We start from the raw sequence: 17,886 nt of genomic DNA, 5'->3' as shown, positions 1-17,886 counted from the left end.
CCTTCTCATGGCTTGCAGCTGGGAGCTATGTGTATAAGTTTGTAACTGCGTAGTCAGAATTGCTGGAGTCAAATTTAGTGCTTCCTTTGAATGAGGTTTATCTTTGCTGGCGTTCTTCCCATGGACTCTCCCCAGTTATCTTCCTGGAATGTATGATTAATTATCTTGGCTTGCTTCGGAACTCAATGCGGTTTGTTTTTGGTTTCCTTTTGCCTCATTATTTACTTTTATGACTTTAAACTGTGCCTAATAAAACAGTGAAGTTAAGTTGAAGGCATTACCGGACTTTAATGTATGTTTTGGGTTTTGGGTTATTTTGGGAGACTATGGGTCATCACACCCCCTCTCCATCCTAGGGCACACAGGGAGGAACGGAGAAGGGAGCAACATGAGTTACGTGGCTTACTGGGGAGGAAAGGGCCCTGGTTCCCTTCATTAGCTGCAGCTGGGAACACAGTGTTTAAAAAGGCAAGCTACACACAGCAAAGTTGCTGGAAGCAAACTGTGAGTTATCTTGGCTTGTCGAGGCTTATCTGGGTTCCTGGCATCTTCCCAACTGTGTGTGTTTTGTTGGCCTTCAAAGTCTGCAATTCCTTATCCTGCCCTGTCCAGTTAATTGCTGCAGCATGGTTTGTGTGGATTTTTATTTACAGTTTATATGTACTTTGTTGCAGTGGTCCCCAACCTTTTTTGTACCAGGGACCGGTTTCAAGCAGAAAATTTTTTCAAGGACCGGGGAGAAGAGAAGGAGGCTTCGCTCTCTCGCTGCTCCACCATCCAAGGAAGAAACTGCTTCAAAGAAGCGGGGGCTTTCCTGTCGCCGCAGCTATTCGGCGCCTGCTTTCACCCACTCCCACCCCGCCTGCGCGCTGCATGCTTCAATCCACAGTGTCCTCTGCCTGCCTGCCTGCCTGCCTTAGTTTCTGGTTGTTTGGGAGCAGCTTCGCTGAGAATAATAACTATTCGCCTCTTTTACTCAGCCGAAGCTGTTCCGATTCAACCATTAACGAAGGCAGGCAGGCAGAACGGAGCACTGCGGGCGGGCGGACGGACGGGGTGGGGTGGGGAGAAACGGGCGCTCGGGAAGCTGCGGCGACAGGAAAAGCCCCCCCGCTGCTTCTTTGAAGCAGTTTCTTCCTGGGCTGGTGGAGGAGCGAGAGAGCGACTGAGAGAGCTGACCCAGAGAGAAGGACAGGCTCGGTTGCTTCCTCCTCCCCTTCTTTCATTTGTGTCCTTGATCCCCGATCCCAGCAGCATTCACCGAAGGTGAAGAAAGCCGCCATTTTTTTAAAAAAAAAATTCTTTTGCGGCCCAGTAGAGAGTGCTCCACGGCCCGGCCGGTCCGCGGCCCGGTGGTTGAGGACCCCTGCTTTGTTGGACTGAATTTCCTCCACTTAAAGACTGTTCTTGGTACCTGGACACTGGGGGCAAAGTTGGAGGTATTACTTATGTGACTATGTTGCCTTTGTGTCATGCCCCGGAACATCTCATAGTATAGGATCTCCTGCTTGAGCAGAAGGATGGACTAGAAGACATCCACAGTCCCTTCCAACTCTGTTATTCTGATTATTTTCAGGTCAGCCATTCATCAATCAAGCAACAACGCTATTTCCTCCACCGCCATTCAATTAACCAGTTTATGATCAACCTTATCTCTTGCAGTCTCGTTCTACTTCCCTCATCTTTGCCATTACAACTGCATTTGCTCACAACAAATACCCCCACTGTGTGAGTTTTTGCTTGCTGATCATCGCTTTGAGGGATCAGTCAATTTTTATTTGGTTCAGGGCTGACTGATTGATTCTGCAGTCCATGGAATTCTTAGTAACCACCTCCAAATCCATAATTGGAAGAGGTTTATCTTCTTTCTCTTGCTGTTTTTCAATGACCAATTTTCACAGCCAGGGGTTACTATTGGAAAGGCCATTGCTTTAACTATTCTGATCTGTGTTGTTATTGCCTTCTTCAATAGTGCTAATCTCCTATTTATTTCTCCAAGACGCCATCCGTCTTCATTCTACAGCAGAAGAAAATTAAACTTCAGGTAGTCCTCCACTTACAACCGCAACTGAGCCCAGAATTTCTGTTGCTAAGCGAGACGGTTGTTAAGAGAGTTTTGCCCCCATTTTATGTCCTTTCTTGCCACAGTTGTTAAGTAAATCACTGCAGCTGTTAAGTTAGTAATATGATTGTTAATTGAATCTGGCTTCCTCGTTGACTTTGCTGGTCAGGAAGTTCCAAAAATTGATCACAGGACCTTGGGACACAGCAACCTTCATAAAGATAAGTTGGTTGGCTCAGCCAATCTCATCGTACACATATTGTACTCTGACAATACAGGTTGATTGACTGGTTGGTTGCCAAGCATCTGAATTTTGATCACATCACCCTGGGGAAGCTGCAAGGATCATAAGTGTGAAAAATGGCCATAAGTCATTCTTTTCAGTGCCATTGTAACTTCAAACAGTCACTAATCAAATGGTTATAAGTCAAGGACTGCCTTTATCTGCCATTGTCCCAAAGGGACATTTTTCAAGAGGCAACTGGACTTTCTGTTTTTTCTTTGAAGACATTTCGCTTCTCATCCAAGAAGCTTCTTCAGCTCTGGTTTCAGCAACCCCCCTGTACCCCGTTTTGGTTGCCATAGGCACCATGGGCTGGTCCTTTGCTATTTCCAGGCTGGCCCTGTGGGCCGGATTTGGCCCATGGGCCTTGAGTTTGACACCCCTGGTCTAGTTGTTAGGGCACCAGCTTAGAAACCAGAAATTGTGAATTCTAGTATCGTCTTAGGGATGACCGAGAATCTCCACAGATAGGAGATGGTGAGTTTTAGTCCCCTCTTAGGATACGAAAGCTGGCTGGGTGGCTTTGGGCCACCTACACTATCTATATGGTAAAATACAGAACCCAATACTCCTTAGAAATTGGAAAGTTGAATGAATAATTTCCAAATATTTGATAGCTGGATGTAATTATGATTTATGATTTATTGATGAAATCATCATATAAATCATACTTGCAATGTCCTACCTGTCAATGAATACTTCACTTCAACCATAAAACACAAGAGCACACAATAGATACAAACTCAAGTTAACCGCACCAAACTTGATTGCAGGAATCTCAGCAATAGAGTGGTCAATGTCTGAATACTACACTCGTAGTTTCTTCCCAAACCCCAAAACTTTAACCTAGACTGCTACTTGACCTCCCCTTTCCTAAGAGGTCGACGGCAAGCACACGTGCCACCGCCCTGTCCTATTGTTTCTCTTATTCTTCTTTATTTTCTTATATGTACCATTTCATGTATTCACAACTATGTTACACTTATACTTATTATCTTGAACATCAAATCAAAAATAAATAAATAAATAAATAAATAAAAAATAAATAAATAAATAATAAAAAAAAAATAACCCAGCAATATTCAGGTTTTCCCCAAATTAGAAGCAAACTTTTTCCTACTCATTCCCTCAGGTCCTTAATCTTCCTTATCCCATTGGCCAAGGGAATATTGCATTTAGAGGGAATAGTTACTGGGGAGGGGGAAATGAGTTATTTGCTGTGTTAAGAGGATGCGACAAGCAGACAAAGGGTTTAAGGAGAAGACTTGAGCTGAGCTGGAATGACCCAAGTGCAAACCTTTTTTTGCAGGGGAGCTCCCCCCTCCCCCACACACACACCAGATGTCACACACAGCTGTGAAGTCCCATCTGAGATCTGGAGACCGAGAACTATTAATTATCTAAAGCCTTTTTCAAACAGATGCCCTCCGTGTGTATGGCTGGGGTGATGGAAATGATAGCCCAATTGATCTGGAAGCCCTTTGCTTCAGAAAGGATGAGTGAGTGGACCAGAAGTCTCCTTGTTTACAAGGCAAAATAGTTGCAAGATTGAAGAATGCTTCGGAGGCTTTGCATATGGGCATCTGTCTAAATCCACTCCCCAGAGTGTAAAAGTCAGGTAATACTCAATTTCAAGTTTGTAACCCAGAGTTGAAGTTAATAGAAGCTCTTCGGCTTGTAATATATGAAAGCTGGCTGTGTGATGACCCGGAGTGTATCAGAAATATAACAAAAAACAAAACATAAATAAAGGTCCCTTAATGCCTTCAACTTGGTTTCACTGTTTAATTGTTCATAGTTGAAGATTAAACTATTTTCAAAATAATATTCCAAACGAAAGAAACACAGTTCAAATTCAAAGAGCCGATAACGAAGCAAAAACCAAAAACATAAAGTTCCACGACAGACCAGGATAAATAATTGCCAAGTTCAGGAAGATAACCAGGTACAGTCCATTGGAAGAACGCCAAACAAGATAAACCTCCTCTAGGAATAAAACACTAATTTGTCTCCAGCATTTCTTAGCACGCAAGTCCAGACTCTTATTCAGTTGTCACACCTGCAGCCCATAAGGAGGATCAAGGCCCTCTCCTCCCCAGTAGACCACGTCTCTCCCTTATCCTCTCCTCCCTGTGTGCCCTAGGATGGATAGGGGATGGGCCTGGGTCCTCCTCTGACTGCCCAGCTAGCCTCTGCCCTTCCCCAGCCTCCTCCACAACCTTCGGAGCCACACTTCCACTCCCTGATGGCTGTTCCTCTTCTTCCTCAGAGTCAGTCTCCACCAGGGGCATGACAGGCTGGGTGACTTTGGGCCACCTAAGAAGAACTAAAAGCCCTGCAAGCCCTAAGGAACGACAGCAGCATAATCATACTTCCACCTATATGGTGAAATACAATATCCAATATTCCTTGTAATATATGTGGTGGGGTGATAGTTCTCAAGTTACAACCTTCTCTCCTCCTCACTTTTCTTTCCCTCTCCGTCCTATTCTTTCCCATTGCGTCCTACTATTTGTTTTTGTACTTTTGTATTTTATTCTATAATCTAATCATCTAATAAAATATTATTAAAAAACCCCACGATCATTTGAAGTTACAATGTCACCCCAAAAAGTGACTTTTGACCCGTCATCAAACTTACAACCATCGCAGCATCCCCTTGGTCACGTAAGTGCAACTCAGTCGCCTGGCAACTGGTATGTACAGGTTATCCTTGATTTACAACACTTCGTTTAGTGACCACCCGAAGTTGCAATGGCGCTGAAAAAAGTGGCTTATAACCGTTTTTCACAGTTACATACATTGCAGCATCCCCATGGTCACGTGATCAAAATTCAGAGAATAGAATAGGAATAGGAATAGGAATAGGAATAGGAACAGGAACAGGAACAGGAACAGGAACAAGAACAAGAACAAGAACAAGAACAAGAACAATAGAATAGAATAGAATAGAATAGAATAGAATAGAATAGAATAGAATAGAATAGAATAGAATAGAATAGAATAGAATAGAATAGAATAGGAATAGGAATACAATAGAATAGAATAGATTAGAATAGAATAGATTAGAATAGAATAGAATAGAATAGAATAGAATAGAATAGAATAGAATAGAATAGAATAGAATAGGAATGAGAATAGAATAGAATAGAATAGAATAGAATAGAATAGAATAGAATAGAATAGGAATGAGAATAGAATAGAATAGAATAGGATAGGATAGGATAGGATAGGATAGGATAGGATAGGAATAAGAATAGGAATAGGAATAGGAATAGGAATAGGAATAGGAATGAGAATAGAATAGAGTAGAATAGAATAGAATAGAATAGAATAGAATAGAATAGAATAGAATAGAATAGAATAGAATAGAATAGAATAGAATAGAACAGAACAGAACAGGAACAGGAACAGGAACAGGAACAGGAATAGGAATAGGAATAGGAATAGAATAGGAATAGGAATGAGAATAGAATAGAATAGAATAGGAATGAGAATAGAATAGAATAGAATAGGATAGGATAGGATAGGAATAAGAATAGGAATAGGAATAGGAATAGGAATGAGAATAGAATAGAATAGAATAGAATAGAATAGAATAGAATAGAATAGAATAGAATAGAATAGAATAGAACAGAACAGGAATAGGAATAGGAATAGGAATAGGAATAGGAATAGAATAGGAATAGGAATAGAATAGGAATAGGAATAGAAATGAGAATAGAATAGAATAGGAATAGGAATAGGAATAGGAATAGGAATGAGAATAGGATAGGATAGGATAGGATAGGAATAGGAATAGGAATAGGAATAGGAATGAGAATAGAATAGAGTAGAGTAGAGTAGAGTAGAGTAGAGTAGAGTAGAATAGAATAGAATAGAATAGAATAGAATAGAATAGAATAGGAATAGGAATAGGAATGAAGAATAGAATAGAATAGAATAGAATAGAATAGAATAGAATAGAATAGAATAGGACAGGACAGGACAGGACAGGAATAGGAATAGGAATAGGAATAGGAATAGGAATAGAATAGGAATAGGAATAGGAATAGGAATAGGAATAGGAATAGGAATAGGAATAGGAATAGGAATAGGAATAGAATAGGAATAGGAATAGAGTAGGGTAGAATAGAATAGAATAGAACAGAACAGAACAGAACAGAACAGAACAGAACAGAACAGAATAGAATAGAATAGAATAGAATAGAATAGAATAGAATAGGAATAGGAATAGGAATAGAATAGAATAGGAATAGGAATAGAATAGGAATAGAATAGGAATAGGAATAGGAATAGGAATAGAATAGGAATAGAATAGGAATAGAATAGGAATAGGAATAGGAATAGGAATGAGAATAGGATAGGATAGGATAGGATAGGACAGGACAGGACAGGACAGGACAGGACAGGAATAGGAATAGGAATAGGAATAGGAATAGGAATAGGAATAGGAATAGGAATAGGAATAGGAATAGGAATAGGAATAGGAATAGGAATAGAAGGAATAAGAATAGAATAGAATAGGAATAGGAATAGGAATAGAGTAGGGTAGAATAGAACAGAACAGAACAGAACAGAACAGAAAGGAATAGGAATAGGAATAGGAATAGGAATAGAATAGGAATAGGAATAGGAATAGGAATAGAAATAGGATAGAATTTTTTTATTGGCCAAGTGTGATTGGACACACAAGGAATTTGTCTTTGGTGCAACTCACAGATTTGTGACGGTTGCAGAGTCCCAGGGGGTCATGTGATCAACTTTTGCAACCTTCAGATAAGCAAAGTCAGTGGGGAAGCCAGATTCACTTAGCAATCATTTCACTAATTTAACAACTGCAGTGATTCACTTAACAATGGTGGCAAGAAAGGTCGTAAAATGGGGGGAAACTCACTTAACAACTGTCTCACTTATCAACAGAAATTTGGGGCTCAGTTGTAGTCATAAGTCAAGGACTGTATTTACTCCACTTGTAGTATCCTGGGGTTATCCGATTGCCAATTGTGAGTTTCCACATTAGCTTCCAACAGGCAAAGTCAGTGGGGGGAAGCTGGAGTCGCTTAACAACCAAATGATTCACTTAACAGCTGCAATTATTTGCTTACCCATCATGGGCAAAAAGGTCGTAAAAAAATCAGACATTTCACTTAACAACTGTCTGTCAGCATTCCAAGTAATGCACCCATAGAAAGCAGAACTCCAAGGCAGGTAGATTCCTCAAGGAACAATTTATTGAATACATCATATTGGCACAACTGATGAAAACCGACTCTGAAAGTTCCCGCTGTTTTCACCAGATTATAAAGTGAAAGTTTCCCCTTCCCCCAAGTCATCAATCACATTGTCCAATAGAGATGCTGGCCGGTTGCTTGGTTACTCCACTCCTCCTCTCCTCAGCACCTGTTGGAATGTCCTTGGTTCCCACAGGAAAACTTTTTGACTCCCAACCCTGCAGCTATCTATCTCCCCTGTCCCTGTCCCTTCTTCTTCCTTATGGCAACCCTGAAGCCTCCAAGATGGCTTCCACCAGATTCGCTTCAGGGTTGACACCGTCTTCTTTAGCAAACAAAATTCTAGGCCCAATTGTGATTGTAAGTTGAGGACAACCTCTATATAAAATTAGCCAAGCTGATAGAATAAGACACCAAGTTACTAACATCCTATGCACAAGCAAACCACCCAAAAGCAACTTGCACAAAGAAGAACTAAAAGCCCTACAAGCCCTAAGGAACGACAGCAGCATAATCATACTTCCAGCAGATAAAGGTAATGCCACAGTAGTAATGGATAGAAAAGACTACAAAACAAAATTGACAGACCTACTCCAAGACTCCACATACAAACCCATAAACACGGACCCAACCACATATCTGGAAAAAATAACCAAGAAGAAAATTATAACCAGCCACATGAGCAAAGAGATTCAACAGACGATCATCGCAAGAGAAAAATCTTCCAGATGCCCCAAACTATACGGCCTCCCAAAAATACACAAAGAAGGCATACCTCTCAGACCCATAGTCAGCTCCAGAGGAGCACCACTACAAAACCTAGCTAAACACTTAGCAAAGCAGCTACAGCCCCATGCTGAAGCAACAGCTTCACACGTACAAAACTCATACCACCTCTTGGAAATGATCAAAGTTCTACACATGGAACAAGAAGATCTGCTTGTAAGTTTCAACGTGGTTTCACTATTCACTCAAGTCCTGATAAAAGAAACTCTTGAAATCATAAAAAATAAATACCAACCAGCTAAACACCTCATGGAACTAGCAGAACACTGCTTAACCAACACATATTTCATATACAAAGGACAAAGATACAAACAAATTGAAGGAGCCCCTATGGGATCACCACTGTCACCCGTCATTGCAAACCTGTTCATGGAAGAATTTGAATCCAGAGCCCTAGCCAATGCCACCCACAAACCCAAACTATGGTTAAGATACATCGATGATACATTTGTTATTTGGCCCCATGGAAAAGAAAACCTAAACAATTTCCTAACACACCTAAACAGCACAAACCCCAAAATCAAATTCACCATGGAAACGGAAACAAACGAACAACTACCATTCCTGGATGTACTAATCTACAAAAAAATAGATGGCACACTAGGACACACCATATACTAGAAGAAAACACACACCAACTGCTACCTCAACGCCCAATCCCACCACCACCCAGCACAGATAAACTCCGTGGCCAAAACACTAATTGCTAGAACCAAACGCCTGGCAGACAAGACACACATAAAGACTGAACTATGCACCCTGACTAAAGTACTGACAGCCAACGGCTTCCACAAAAGCAAAATCACCGGCTTGATTCACAAAAACACACTGAGACATAATGGAGACCTAGAAGATGAACAAGACCTATGGAACAGCTGTCCTGCCCTACATAAGAGGTACTACAGACAAAATCAGTAAGATACTACACAGGCATCACATCAAGACTGCCTTCAAAACAGACAGAAAAATAGCAGCCATCCTAAGAAACCCCAAAGATAAAATTGACCTGGAAAACCAAGGCATACATGAAGTCCCCTGTGCATCATGCCCTGCCACATACATTGGACAGACCAATAGAAGAATAAGTACCTGCCTGGATGAACACAAAAATTCAGTAAAAAAGCTGGAACACACTTCCTCACTAGTCCAACACATGAAAGCAACAGGTCATAGCATCGACTTCAATGGCACCAAAACCCTAACCACTATAGAAAACCCCAGCCACAGAATTATTAGAGAAGCCATAGAGATTGAAAAAAGACCTGAAAGCATGAATAGAAGAGATGACTCCACCAGACTGTCAATTATCTGGAAGCCTGCACTCTCAAACAAAAAAATCTCCACACCACAAGCCAGGCAAACACCTGGGCACAAACAGACCCCCCCTGATACCTCCAGCTCAAACACACCCCAACAAGGCACCCAGATGAAACCTAGCTTCCTAATAAATGATAGCCGTCCATTTACTCGGAGCCAAGTCGCACTAAAAGCCTCCAATATAGGAAACACAATGTTGCCAGCCAATCAAGACAAAAAAAAAAAAAAAGCCACAAAACAGACAGATTATATTAGAAACACCAATCAAGCAGAACACAGCAAACTGCAAGACCAATTAAACACAGACCAAGACTCCCAACCAATCAGGATGAAGAAAAAACCATTCTGGCACAGCAGTAGGCTAGCCCCAAATTTAAAACAGAAACGGCTGTGAAAGTCTGACTCACAGACGAACACAATACAGAAGCCTGATGATGGCAGATGAGATTCTGCCGAAACGTTGCTACAACTTTAAAAGCACAACTATAATGACATGGAAAAATACCCGAACAAAGCTGAATACCATACATGTAAGTACCCGCGAAAACTTAAGAAAACAATTAGCCAATTGTATCCACCACCCAAGAACCATCCAATTTTGGGTAACTAATAGAAAGAAATTTTAAAACATGGGTGCAAATTTGCAATACATAGGAGGGAAAACAAAAACAGACTGCAGATGTTCAAAGGCCTTCTTTTTGCAGATCTTACACTGTTTATTTTATTTAGTTTAGTAGGCATGCATGAGAAAACAAGCATAAGTATGAACATAACATATAAACATATAAGTATAAACAGGTATAAGTATATACATAATAAATGAATAGGAATAAATGGGAACAGTAGGACAGGGACAGTAGGCACGCTGGTGTGCTAATACACGCCCCCTTACAGACCTCTTAGGAATGGAGTGATGTCCACGGTAGACAGTTTAAGGTTAAAGTTTTGGGGGTTTGAGGATGTAACAACAAGCGTCGGGTAGTAAGTTCCAGGCATTGACCACTCTGTTGCTGAAGTCATATTTTCTGCAATTGAGTTTGGAGCGGTTTACTTTGAGTTTGTATCTGTTGTTTGCCCGTGTATTATTGTGGTTGAAGCTGAAGTAGTCATTGACATGTACGATGTTGTAGCAGACAATTTTGTATACTAAACTTAAATCAGACCGTAAGTGGCGTAGTTCTAAGTTGTCTATGTCCAACATTTCAAGCCTAGTGGCATAAGGTACTCTATATATGGTTCTGGAGCAGAGGTGGTATTCAGCAGGTTCCGACCAGTTCTGGAGAACCAGTAGCAGAAATTTTGAGTAGTTCAGAGAACTGGCAAATTCCACCTCTGACTGGCGCCGCCCCCATTTATTCTCTGCCTCCCGAGTCCCAGCTGATTGGCTGGGTCTTTTTTTTGTTGCCCTGCACAGGAGAATGGAGCTGGAAAGAAGGTTAGTGGGATAGGGGATTTTACAGATACAGATAATCAGAGTTGGAAGGGACCTTGTAGGTCATCTAATCCAACCCCCCGCCCAAGCGGGAGGCCTACACCATTTCTGACAAATGGCAGTCCAATCTCTTCTTGAAAGTCTCAACTGATGGCGCTCCCACAATTTCCGAGGGCAAGCTGTTCCATTGGTTGATTGTTCTCACTGTCAGAAAGTTTCTCCTTGTTTCCAGGTTAAATCTCTCCTTGTTCAGTTTCCATCCATTATTCCTTGTCTGGCCTACAGGCACTTTAGAAAATAGCTTGACCCCTTCCTCCCTGTGGCAGCCCCTCAAATATTGGAAGACTGCTATCATGTCTCCCCTGGTCCTTCTCTTTCCTAGACTAGCCAAGCCCAGTTCCTGCAACTGTTCATTGTATGTTTTAGCCTCCAGTCCCCTAATCATCCTGGTTGCTCTTCTCTGTACTTTTTCTAGAGTCTCAACATCTTTTTATAATGTGGTGAACAAAACTGGATGCAGTACTCTAGGTGTGGTCTTACTAAGGCTTTATAGAGTGGTATTAGTACTTCCTTGATTTTGACTGTATCCCTCTGTTAATGCAATTTAGGATTGCATTAGCTTTTGGCGGCTGCACACTGCTGGCTCATATTTAGCTGGTTGTCCACTAAGACTCCAAGATCCCTCTCACATTACTGCTATTGAGCCTGGTTTCACCCAGTCTATATGTGTACTTTTGGTTTTCTTGCCTAAGTGTAAGACTTTACTTTTCTCTATATTGAATTTCATTTTATAAGATATGGCCCAGTGTTCTAGTCTGTCAAGATCCATCTGGATCTTGAGCCTATCTTCTTGGGTGTTAGCGATTCCTGCCAGCTTAGTATCATCTGCAAATTTGGTAAGTTGCCCTTCTATTCCCTCATCTAAGTCGTTAATGAAGATATTGAAGAGTACTGGGCCTAAGACGGAACCTTGTGGCACTCCACTGCTTACTTCCCTCCATGTAGACTTAGACCCATCAAGGACTACTCGTTGAGTACGGTTTGCCAGCCAGTTGCGAATCCATCTAGTGGTGGTGCTATCTATTCCACTTTTTTCTAGCTTACTAAGAAGTAGGTTGTGGTCTACTTTATCGAATGCCTTGCTGAAATCTAAATATATTATGTCCACAGTATTTTGCTGGTCTACTAATTTTGTCACTGTGTTGAAGAATGAAATAAAATTGGTTTGGCATGATCTGCTTTTAACAAACCCATGGTAGTTATTACTTTACTTGTTTCTAGATGTTGGCAGATCTGTATTTTTATTATCTTTTCCAGTATCTTCCCGGGTATTGATGTTAGGATTGGTCTATAGTTTCCTGGATCTGTTTTTTTCCCCTTTTTTGAAGATGGGAACCACATCAGCTCTTTTCCAGTCCTCTGGTAGTTCCCCAGTGCTCCAGGATATTTGAAAGATATGGTGCAGTAGTTCTGAGATGACCTCTGCTAGCTCCTTTAAAACTCTGGGATATAATCCATCAGGCCCCGGTGATTTGTTTTCATCAAGATCAGACAGGTGTTCGCTTACTATTTTTTTGTTTATTTTAACTTTTATTTCTGGTCTGTCTTTTACAGTTATGTTTTTGGTGGGTTGAACTATAGTTTCTTTTTGTGTGAAGACAGATGCAAAGAATGAGTTAAGCAGTTCTGCTTGCTCTCTGTTGCCTGTTAGTTCCTTGCCATCTTCTCTCTTTAGTGGACTGACTGTTTCCTTGATTTTTTTCTTGTTATTTATATGTTGGAAGAAACTTTTTGACTTTTGTTGCAAGTCTTTGTTCGTTCTGAGCCTTTGCTATCCTGACTTCATCTTTGCAGATTCTGGCTATCTGCTGATATTCTGCCTTAGTTGTATGTCCTTCTTTCCATTTTTTGTACTTGTCCTTTTTTTCTTTCAATTTGCCAAAGAGATCTTTGTGTACCATGCTGGTTTCTTCTTGGATTTCTTGTTTTTCTTTCTCAGTGGTATGGTGCTGGTCTGGGCTTCTATGATCATACTTTTTAGAGTTTCCCAAGATTCTTGAGTTGTTTTCCCCTTTAGGATTTTCATCCATGGAATCTTTCCCAAGTTCTCTCTGAGTTTATTGAAGTCAGCTCTTTTAAAATCCAAGATTCTGGTGTCATTATGTTCTGTTGCTTGTGTTTGTGTTATGTTGAATTCTAGTATGACATGGTCACTCTCACCCAAGGTTCCTGCAGTTTCAACTCCCTTTATCACTTCTTCTCTGTTTGTAAGAATTAAGTCCAGTATGGCTGTCCCTCTAGTTTCACCCTCTACCTTTTGGACAACAAAGTTGTCAGCTAGGTTGGTTAGGAACTTATTTGATTTCTCACTTGGTGCAGAGTTAGTTTTCCAATTGATATCAGGATAATTGAAGTCTCCCATTACTATTGTTGTGTTTCCTGCATATGTTTGTTAGTTGGCTGGCAAAAAGGACCTCTATTTTTTCTGCTTGATTGGGTGACCTATAATATACGCCTATGGCCATGTCATTCTTTTTTTCTTTTATATTGACCCATATGCATTCTAGGAGGTTTTCATCTTTGGTTTCATGCATTTTTGTAGCAATATAGTGGTCCTTTACATACAGTGCAACTCCACCTCCTCTTTTATGGGGTCTGGTTTTTGTTTTTTAATAGTTTGTATCCTTCTACCAGTATATTCCAGTTATGGGTTTCATCCCACCAAGTTTCTGTTATTCCAACTATATCATATTTACCTTCATGTATTCGTAGTTCGAGTTCACCCTGCTTGTTCCCCAGACTTTGTGCATTTGTATATAGGCACTTGAGATCTTTATGTCTGACAATGTGTTTCCTGTCTACATAACCTGTGTTGTGCCTGCCTGCCCCTACTTTCTTGCCACCTGTTTGATTAGTGCACATGGTATGGTACTCACTATTAAGTGCTTTGTTTTGGTTGGCATCAAGGTTGATAACCTTACCTGCACAAACATCTATTTTGCATGCACTGGTATCCTTATCAGTTTTAGGTTGCTGGGGACAGAGATGTTCTGAATCCATTAATTCTCTATCCCCGTTGTTCAGTTTAAATGTTTATCCAGGAAATCTGTGAATTTAATGCCAAGTAACTCAGTCCCTTTCTTTGATGGATGCAAACCATCTCTTTTGTACAGTTTTTCATTGGACCAGCTGCAGACATCATGACTAATAAAACCAAAGCCTTCCCTTTTACACCACTCCTTTAGCCACACATTGAACTCTGCTACACGCTGCCCTTTCCATTTTTCTTCCAGTAACCTTCCTCAGCCACGCCCACCAAGCCACGCCCACAGAACCGGTAGTAAAAAAAAAATTGAATCCCACACTGTTCTGGAGGTAAATAATGTTCACTTCCATCTTTGGAGGGAATCAGAACTGATCTCCTATTGCCCACATTTACCAAGTCAACATCTTCCTCAATTCCGCTCATTTGATTCATGATTGGGAGATGCTCTTACATGAGAAGCATCATCCAGGGCTCATTAGCTCTACCCTTGCTCCCCAGCCGCTGCCGCCTCCTCCTCCTCCTCCTCCTCCTCCACTAGGAGACCCACCCCAGTGTGGGGCTGAAGAGCCCCTGCCAGGCAGCATTCACGGGACGTCTGTGTGGTTTACTGCTCTCCCAAGAGCTCTGGAGCCCCGGGGTCAGAGGTGACGGCAGATGATCGATGCAGCCTTTTGAAAGGTCACTTCAACTCCACTGAGTTCCCACCTTTTGACAGCCGAAGCAAATGAGAGGAGGGGATAATGGACAGTCAAAGGAATGGGGGTCTTTGTGGCCCAAGTATTGATCAGGAATTGGGGAGCTGCTGGACAGGCAATGCTAAGCAGACTCCAGTGATGGGGCATCATTCTTTGCCTTTGTACAAAATACGGGGCTGGGGGTGGGGGGAGATGTCACCCAAATCTTTTTACCCCTCCATTCTTACTTGATCCCCATTCTCAGGGGGAAAGAAAGATTAAGTCAACAAAACGCCTCTTCACTGGAAGAACAAAGTCAACATTGGTGACTTGCTACCAAAATCTTTATTGGACACAAAGCAAGGACCAACAGAATGAGGAGATCAGATTAGTGACTGGTGAAGACATGGCTTGCTTAATCAGAGTTTATTGAGCCAGCCACAATGGCCTCAGTGCCCATGGTTCACAAATCTTAATGGCCAGATTCACACATCAGATCCAGATGAACTAGCCAAACTACCTAAGAAGTTAGCATCTGTTAAAACAGAGATCTCCAAACTTGGCAACTTCAAGACTTGTGGACTTCAACTCCCAGAATTCTCCAGCCAGCTATGAGTTGAAGTCCACAAGTCTTAAAGTTGCCAAGTTTGGAGATCTCTGTGTTAAACCAACCTGTATGTTCTTTAATTGCTGATAAGGATAGTTAATCAGGTACAGGTATTCCTCATCTTATGACCGTGCCGGCCGCTCCACTACCCTTTTCTCCAGTGGTGGTATTCAAATTTTCTTTACTACAGGTTCTGTGGGTGTGGCTTGGTGGGCGTGGTGTGGCTTGTCCAAGGCACTTGGACATAAAAAAAAATTTAAGTGTGGCTTGGTGGGCGTGGCAAGGGAAGGATACTGTAAAATCCCCATTCCCTCCCCACCCACTAACCTACTTTCCAGCTCCTTTCTCCTGTGCAGGGTAACCAAAGAAGATCCAGCCGATCAGCTGGGACTTGGGAGGCAACAAATAGATGGGGGGGGGGGCAACCAGAGGTGGTATTTGTCAGTTTTCTGAACTACTCAAAATTTCCGCTACCTGTTCTCCAGAACCTGTCAGAACTGGCTGAATACCACCTCTGCTTTTCTCCACTGCAGTGCAGTGCCCAAGAACTACTTTGATGCGGGGAGGTAATTTAACCGGTTTGCCGAAGTGGTGCAAACCAGCTGAATCCCACCACTGGGTTTACCTCAGCAAAATGGGCGAGTGTCAGCCCTGCCTCAGCTTGAGCCTTTAAGTAAGAATGATCCTTGACTCCATTTAGTGAGAAAGGGTTTGCTAAAGGTCAAGCAGAATACAATAAAGCAAAACTTAAGTTTGCATGCCAAAATCTCCAAGTTTAACCTTCTCTCCTAAGTCGCTTCCCATTGCTGGTCTCCCCTTGTCCAATCATATTCAAATGAAAAGTTTTGGGAATGGTCTCTTCAATTGTGGGCTACCTGGCATGCAGCTGCATGCCATTCCCAGCTGTCTTATAACCTTTAAATTGTATCTCCAGAAGGCAGAACTTTCCCCCCTCCCATCCAGCTTCTTCCCCCCCCCCCCAAATTCCTGGCAGACTGGCATCAAGTGAATGCAAAGTGCAGGCATGAGGTGGCAATTCAGATAACCGAGTCTAAAGCGGGAACTCATCCAGAGGCATAATATAATGGGCTGCCTGCCTCAGGAGAGACCCACTGATTGAAACTGATAATCCAAGATCCATATTTTTGCCATGCAGAACTATGCATTTTTGGATTTGGATTTGGATTTTCCTCAATAAATAGACAAGTATAATCAACGACACTCATGTAATTGGGGTTTCATCTAGTTTTAGGACTTGTGTGGAGCGCAAATCACATGTTAGATCATATTTATGCAGAAATATTGACAATTCAAAAGGGTTCACAAACTGTAATTGAGTTTGCCAATCAAACTTGATATGGACAAGCGGCAGGATTATCTTGCCTTCCCACACCCTCCATCTTTCGACTGTATAACCAGAACAGCAAGCCTTTCACAACACTAGTCCAAAGTTTCAGTTTGCCTGATGAGAGTGACTGAAACCAAACTTTAATGCAGCCATGAAGACCAGAAAAATGGGACCATTTGTCCTTTCTTGGTAATCCCATGACAAGTTTATGGAGGCAAGGTGGACCAATATACCCTCTGGATAAAATAAGCACCTTCTGTCTATTTAGTAGTTAAGCTTTTTACTCAGGGACAAGGCCTAGCAACATCACGGACATCACCAAAGTACAAATTGCTTTTGACACATCTGTCAATAGCTCAGCGGGGCACCCAAACAGTCACACATCCTTCGCCCTTCCCAAATTTGTCCTGAATGAAGCTCAGCACCTTGATCAATAACTGGGACAATAAGGTTTAGGGAGGGGGGGGGCAATCAGGCACTTGGACAAAAAAAAAACATGTTAAAGCGAGTTAAAGCAACAGCTTCTTCGTTGTGAGGATCAAGCAGTGTTGCCTCACCTCTGACCTTCCCCCACAAAGTCAGTGCAGGCAACAACTGTCACCCAAGTAGCACACCAGCCTGCATATTAGCTTCATGGCAGTTAGGGGAAGCAGGACGGACACCATGGACAGGGTGAACAGTGGCAATCCCACCCCACACACAACACACACACACCAGAGCCCCGGACTGTTCACTAAATTAGTTAGCGTAATGGTTAAGGTGTTGGCCTAGAAACCAGGAGATGGTGAGTTCTAGTCCCCTCTCAGGCATAAAAGCCAGCTGGGTGACTTTGGGCCAATCATCAGGAAACTGTGAGTTCTAGTCCCAACTCAGCATGAAACCTGGCTGGGTGGTTTTGTGCCATTACCTCACAGGGTTGTTGTTGTGGGGAAACTAGAAGGAAGGAGAATTAGATAAGTCCACTGCCTTATTTATGAAAACAATAAAGGTGGGATAAATGAGATAAATGGTTAAGTCTATATTTCAGAAGCAAGGAGTTATCTATTAAAGCAGGGGCCCTCAACCTTTTGGGGTGGTTCCAGGGGTGGGATTCTACC

Source organism: Notechis scutatus, chromosome 1, assembly GCF_049901735.1.
Source record: "Notechis scutatus isolate UNSWTSFEM ecotype Mainland chromosome 1, rNotScu1.2, whole genome shotgun sequence".
Taxonomy (NCBI): domain Eukaryota; kingdom Metazoa; phylum Chordata; class Lepidosauria; order Squamata; family Elapidae; genus Notechis; species Notechis scutatus.
The sequence above is the reverse complement of the archived record's forward strand: the minus strand, read 5'-3'. Positions refer to the sequence as shown.